Source organism: Mus musculus, chromosome 14, assembly GCF_000001635.26.
Source record: "Mus musculus strain C57BL/6J chromosome 14, GRCm38.p6 C57BL/6J".
Classification (NCBI taxonomy): Eukaryota; Metazoa; Chordata; class Mammalia; order Rodentia; family Muridae; genus Mus; species Mus musculus.
In genome coordinates, this window is record NC_000080.6 from 103,365,229 (window position 1) to 103,372,421 (window position 7,193).

Genomic DNA, 7,193 nt, shown 5'->3' on the forward strand with positions numbered 1-7,193 from the left:
CAGTGAGTAGTCTATGTCACTTGCCAAAACCTCAAGGCAACTGCCATAAAAAAAAGAGGAGGAAATCAAACGGAGAGCGGTAGGAAGTGAGAGGGCCGAGGGGAAGGTAAGCTTTGAGTATAACATTGAAGCTTCAGGAAAGGAGGAACGAGAGAGGTGTCAAGATCCACAGGTGAAAGGAGCCAATGGGAATCTGGAACCCCTCCAAAGCTGGCATGCAACCAAGCATGTACACAAAAAGCCCGTATGAACGTCCTCCAGCCCTGGCCTACTTCCAGCCCCAGAGGTGATTTTCTTCCTTAAACAATTATGTCTGTTTCTACCACTACTCCTTACCTGGGGTCTAATCCCTTGTGGTGAGGCACAAGAACATAGAGATATCTACAGGTACCCTCTTGATCCTAATCCTTTCCTATAACAGTAGTATTGCCTCACCACTAGGACACTCAAGGATTTTGGCCAGATGTGGCATTCATGATTTTCGGAGACGTAATGTGTGTGCAACAGAATCTTCAGTTACTTCATTTCTTTCCGTGGAGGGACAAGTAAGACTGGCAAAGTCCCAGTTCTAACAGGAGAGGGTTCATGTGTCCCCTGGTTCCCAGTAGACATCCCATTGTCCCACTGATAATGAAACAAAGAAACATTTATCACCATGGCCTTAAAAGGATTAGCTGACCTCTCAGATAGAAGCTCTCGTGGAATGGAAAAGTACACAGCTCTGACAGAGAGACCTTTAGACTGCCCACCTGACAGAGAAAAGAACAAGCGGTTTATCTGGTAGTTGAAGTAGCCCAAAGTCTGGGCCAAAGGAAGTTTTACTAGTCATGAATATGACATTCTTAAGAAATATCTTCCTTATTGCTTGAGATCTTTCCATACAGATGGGCAGCCAGTTTGTCCTTGAAGACACCATGGCACCCTGTACCTGACTGGATTTTGTTTTTAACTGTTAGGATAACATAAAGACAAGGGGACGAGGTACAGCCCATGCACTGTTGACAAAGGGGAAGAGAGAGTTTTGGTTGGTAACAGGTTATGGATTCAGTACATGAACTCTATGAAGATCTATTTCTGTTTTACAGCCAAGACTGGAAACCAGTCACAGAACAAAGTAATATTGTTGAACATGTCAATCAAAAACACAGTCCTTACCTTAAAAAGAAAAAGGCATGTGGTTTTTTTTTTGGGGGGGGGGGGGTTGGGTTTTTTTGATAGTTTGTTTTTTGTTATTTTCTGGAGCCAATCACAGTGGCCATTGTCTGGGAACACATATATAGGTTGTCCCAAATATGTCCTGCAAGGTAACAATTCATGAGTTTTTTTTTATACAAGCAGAACAAAGAAAGTCTCACAAATAAAATACTTCTCAATTATACTGATGAGTACATGAGCCACAGAGGTTACAGGCAAGTTGGGCTCTGGACCTGCAACATTCTATCCCTCTCCAACCACTGAAGTTCTATCAGCCAATCACCCCTGTAGAACATTTGGTATAAGTTCAGCCTCTTCAGGAACTTGGGTTAACAAGAAGGAAAATGCTTCCTCTTTAGCAGCCACAGATTCCCAGACTTTATCCTGTGCTCCAAACTCAGATTCTAGAACTAATTCTGGATTAAATCAGTTGGGAAACGTTGGTCTCTGCCTTACAGTCCCCCAGCTTGAGGAAATTCTCACAAGTATTAAATGCATGTGAATCTTGCATATGGACTTTGTTTGTTTTTTTTTTTTTTGCACCCATTTTAACAATGATGAGATATTTACTATTCTTGAAAGACAAAACTGCTGATTATTAACAAATGGCAAAGCAAAACAGCAGTACATATTGTGGGACCAGCGCATCCTGACAATACAGAAGACAGGGTCACTGAAAATATAAATTATAGGAAAACACACTTTGCAATTTTGTTGTGTGTCATTGTATATTTTAAAATTGGTTTAATTCTATTTTTAAATATAAAATGTTCTCCCTTTTTCATTGAGAAGGAAGCCCAATTAACAGAAACATGAACATCAATTTACATAACAACAACTATCTTGGCGTTAGAAAAGCTTAGCATTTGGTTTTTCTGTAAAAGAATGTCTCAGTGGAACATATGCATGTTTTTAATCTTAATTTTTGGTAAACTCCCCATTTTTTTTTTTTTTTGGAATCTAAATTTGAATGCATAACGTGTCATCATGTTCCTAGCAGACATGGCTAAAAATGCCTCTTCATTTTTTTACGGTTTGACACTATGACGTTGTCTGCCACTTTTTGGTATTCATTAGTCACAGAATAGGTCTTTTCAACATTGCTCAAGTTAGCCATCTTTTTATGTTTTTGTGTTTGACCTGCTCTTTCCCTTTCCCAGGCATTCCACACCTTTTCATAGCTTGATCATTTTGTGAACACAGACCTGCCTCTCCTACACAGAATTAATTACTTCCTGCTGTGTTCTTATATACTCTACACATTGGGGCATGGGTTCTACAGTGATTTTCCCTTTGCATAATCTAATGTGCACTCCCAGGAGTCTCCTTATTGTGTATGTTAGACAAGAAGGTAGATGAGCAGGAGAGGCAGCTCAATAAGCAGAACTCGACTTCTTTCTTCCACAGTCCAGGTGTGTTTCCTTCCCTTCCTTCCTTTAGTTGTTTATGATGTGTGTGTGTGTGTGTGTGTGTGTGTGTGTGTGTACATTGTCATGAGAATGTACCTGCATATGTGTGTGCAGGTGTGAGGTCATGTGTATGTTCATTTATGTAGAAATAGGTAACAATATCCAATGTCTTTCTCAATCTATCTCTACATCATTCTGTTTATATTATCCTTATATATTTCCACAAATACTTAAAATATTTTTGAGACAGGATGTTCATACATCTGACTAATGGGCTCCAGTGATCCTTCTTGTTTTTTATCCCAACAGTGCAGGGGTTGCTGGGCACATACCACTGCATTTTGGTTTTTATGAGGGTGCTATAGATCTGAACTCAAGTTTGTCAGTTCCAAAGGAAACTATTTCCCAGAATTCTGGTCCCATTCCTTTCTATCAAAGGAACCATTTGTTATCACTGTCAGAAGGTACAAATGACGATCTGTGGTGCCTGTTAGTATAACAAAGTGCATGCTTGTCTCCAGGTTTCCTTAGTGTCACAAGAACCTGTGGCTCTTCTCACCCTGCCCTCTACCCTAAACTTCTCTAGCCCATGGGCTTCTCTCTCTCAGGTTTCTCATTGCCTTATAACTCCTTCCTGCCCATCTCTCATGGTCTTCTTTGCCCATACTTTCCTTGTCTTCCTCTCTGCTCTTCCTCTCTATCCTCTCATGGCCTAGTCTAGTCTGCTGGCCATATTCAGTCTACTACTTTCTCCCCTTGCTCTAGACTCTTCCAGGTGTCTCTGGCTATCCTTCCCCTCATATCTACAATGAAAACCTTCCCCTCAACCATGCCTCAGAGCAGTCACATTCTCAGTTTATACAGAGTTGTCACGTGTCCATGGCAAGCAATAGGAGGACCAAGCCATTGCCCCAATTCTGGCAGTTTTAGATAACAGTGTATTCATAGCACACTGCCCCCAAAAGGTAGGCTCCCTGGCTAGTTATGTTTCTCATGCTGTGATCAAAACTTGAGATTGACCACCATTGGCTCATATGTTTGAATGCTTAATCATTAAGGAGTGGCACTATTTAAGAGGATTAGAAGGATTAGGAGGTGTGGTCTTTTTGGTGGAAAAAAATCCCACACCACTGTGGGGTGGATTTTGAGGTTTCAAAAGCTCATGCCAGCCTAGGTTCTCTCTCTGTCTCTCTGTCTCTCTGTCTCTCTCTCCCCTTAGAGATCAGGGTGAGGTTTTCAGCTACTTCCCTAGCATCATGCCTGCCTGCTGCCATTCTTTCTACCATGATGATAGTGGACTAAGTCTCTGAAACTATAAGTGAGCCCCCCCCCCCCCTCGCACAACCCAGTTAAATGCCTTCCATTATGAGAATTGCCTTGGTGCCAGGCAGGGGTGGTGCACACCTTTAATCCCAGCACTTGGGAAGCAGAGGCAGGCAGATTTCTGAGTTTGAGGCCAGCCTGGTCTACAGAGTGAGTTCCAGGACAGCCAGGGCTACACATAGAAACCCTGTCTTGAAAAAAGAAAAAAAAAAAAAAGAGTTGCCTTGGTTATGGTGTTTCTTTACAGTAATAAAACAGTGACTGTACCAAGTAGTTGGTTTTATGTCAACTTCACAAGTTAAATTCATTTGACAGGAGGGAAGCTCAATTAAGTAAATACCTCCATACAATCAACTTGTTGGTGGCCTGTGAGGCATTTTCTTGTAGAGGAATTTTAATCTAGCAACATGGCTGCTGTGACAAGGAATCACATCCAAAGATATGGTCCAGCCAGAATGCAGTGTTACCCTGGATTACAGTATGGTCTGGCTGGAATACAAACATGCTCTTAGTACACACTTTTAATCCCTAACAATGAAGGTAAGGTTAGTTTGTAGAAGGAAGCAGCCATCTTTGAAAGTGTTGTCTAATTGAGGGGCAGACAAAGTGATGAATCAGAGAAAGATTTGACAGAATGAATCAGAAATAGGCTATGTCTAAGTCATAAGAGAAGACAAGAGGAAAAGAGGTTATTTAAGGGCAGCAAGAGAGAGAGAAAAAGGTGGGGTGGTGGTGGTGGTGGTGGTGGTGGTGGTGGTGGTGGTGGTGGTGAAGATGGTATGTATGGCAGTTTTAACAAGACAGTTTACAGAGGAAATAAGCTAGACATAGGTGAAGGCAGAACTAGCCAGAGAATGAGAAGGAGTCAGAAGACTAGAACATATTGCCCAAGTTAGTATGAGGCCAAGCAGAGGAATTTAGTGAGAAGCTGAGAGAAGTTGGATATAATCAGTCAGCTTGAAAGATTATAATGTATGGAGACTAAACATTTCTAGGCCAAGGCCTAGTGATAGTTATAACAAAGAAAAAAATGTTCTGGGATCAGCCCAAGCCTTGTATTGGCACAGCTTGGGTAATGGCTCTCACTTCATCCTAATTATTTTTCTTTCTTTCTTTTTTTTTTTTTTTTTTGTGGGTGCAGCGAACTTTATTGATGGTATTCAAGAGAGTAGGGAGGGCTCCCTAGGCCCCTCCTGTTATGGGGGTCTGGGATGGAAATTTTGAGGGAGATGCTCAGTGTTGGGGGCCGAGTTGGGATAGGGCCTCTCTCTTGCTCAGTGTCCTTGCTGGGGTGGGTGGTCCAGGGTTTCTTACTCCTTGGAGGCCATGTAGGCCATGAGGTCCACCACCCTGTTGCTGTAGCCATATTCATTGTCATACCAGGAAATGAGCTTGACAAAGTTGTCATTGAGAGCAATGCCAGCCCCGGCATCGAAGGTGGAAGAGTGGGAGTTGCTGTTGAAGTCGCAGGAGACAACCTGGTCCTCAGTGTAGCCCAAGATGCCCTTCAGTGGGCCCTCAGATGCCTGCTTCACCACCTTCTTGATGTCATCATACTTGGCAGGTTTCTCCAGGCTGCACGTCAGATCCACGACGGACACATTGGGGGTAGGAACACGGAAGGCCATGCCAGTGAGCTTCCCGTTCAGCTCTGGGATGACTTTGCCCACAGCCTTGGCAGCACCAGTGGATGCAGGGATGATGTTCTGGGCAGCCCCATGACCATCACGCCACAGCTTTCCAGAGGGGCCATCCACAGTCTTCTGGGTGGCAGTGATGCCATGGACCGTGGTCATGAGCCCTTCCACAATGCCAAAGTTGTCATGGATGACCTTGGCCAGGGGGGCTAAGCAGTTGGTGGTGCAGGATGCATTGCTGACAATCTTGAGTGAGTTGTCATATTTCTCGTGGTTCACACCCATCACAAACATGGGGGCATCGGCAGAAGGGGCGGAGATGATGACCCTTTTGGCTCCACCCTTCAAGTGGGCCCCGGCCTTCTCCATGGTGGTGAAGACACCAGTAGACTCCACGACATACTCAGCACCGGCCTCACCCCATTTGATGTTAGTGGGGTCTCGCTCCTGGAAGATGGTGATGGGCTTCCCTCTCGGCCTTGACTGTGCCGTTGAACTTGCCGTGGGTGGAGTCATACTGGAACATGTAGACCATGTAGTTGAGGTCAATGAAGGGGTCGTTGATGGCAACAATCTCCACTTTGCCACTGCAGATGGCAGCCCTGGTGACCAGGCGCCCAATACGGCCAAATCCGTTCACACCGACCTTCACCATTTTGTCTACGGGATGAGGCTGGCACTGCACAAGAAGATGCGGCTGTCTCTGGAACAGGGAGGAGCAGAGAGCCCTAATTATTTTTCTTAATTGCATTCTCTTAATTAGTGATTGGTGGATGAGGGCACAGCCCATTGTGGGTGGTGCCACCCCTGGGCTGCTGGTCCTGGGTACTATAAGAAAGCAGGCTGAGCAAGCTATGAGGAGCAATTCAATAAACTGCATCCGTTCATGGACTCTGCATCAGCTCCTGCTCCAGGTTTCTGTCCTGTTTCAGTTCTTGTACTGGCTTTCTTTAAAGATGGGCTATAATGCAGACATGTAAACCAAATAAGCAGTTTCCTCCCCAACCTGCTTTTTGGTCTTAGTGTTTCATCACAGCAATAGAAACCCTAAAACAGTGACCAAACAGACAATGGAAAGCAGCTTAAGAGAGAAAGGGCTTATTTGGGCGTCTATTTTGAGTGGGAGTCCATCTGGAGAGGGAAAGCACTGCAGAAGTGCGAAGCACCTGGTCACATGGTATCTTCAGCAAGGAAGCAGAATGATGAGTGCTCAACTCAGGTCACCTTCTTCCTTCTTCTGGGTTCAAGTCCACAGCTCATATGGGACTGGTGCCGCCTCTTTGCAGTGTGGGTCTTCCTATCTAGATAATTCCTCACAGATATTCCCAGAAGTATATTTCCATGGTGACTATAAATTCAGAGAATGGTGAAGGATAATTAACACTAAAACTTTTTTTTTTGAAAAACCATGTGGAAATATACTCTTATAGAAACCTCCTAAAAATACAAATATAAAAAGAATCAAAATGGAGTTACCATAGAAGGAGCAATACCCCAATTATATACTATATTATAGTAAATAAAAACCCAAATATCAGGAATAGGCTGCCTCTTTTTGAGGTATTGGCCACTGAGTTCCCATAGATGCCCAGACATTATAGGCTATTGCCATTGCTCTTGGTTACCCTCC

The 7,193-nt window shown here is 43.9% G+C and overlaps 1 pseudogene; it reads right to left on the reverse strand.

Moving 5' to 3' along the window:
• On the reverse strand, positions 5,040-6,236 carry Gm4654 (predicted gene 4654; annotated as a pseudogene).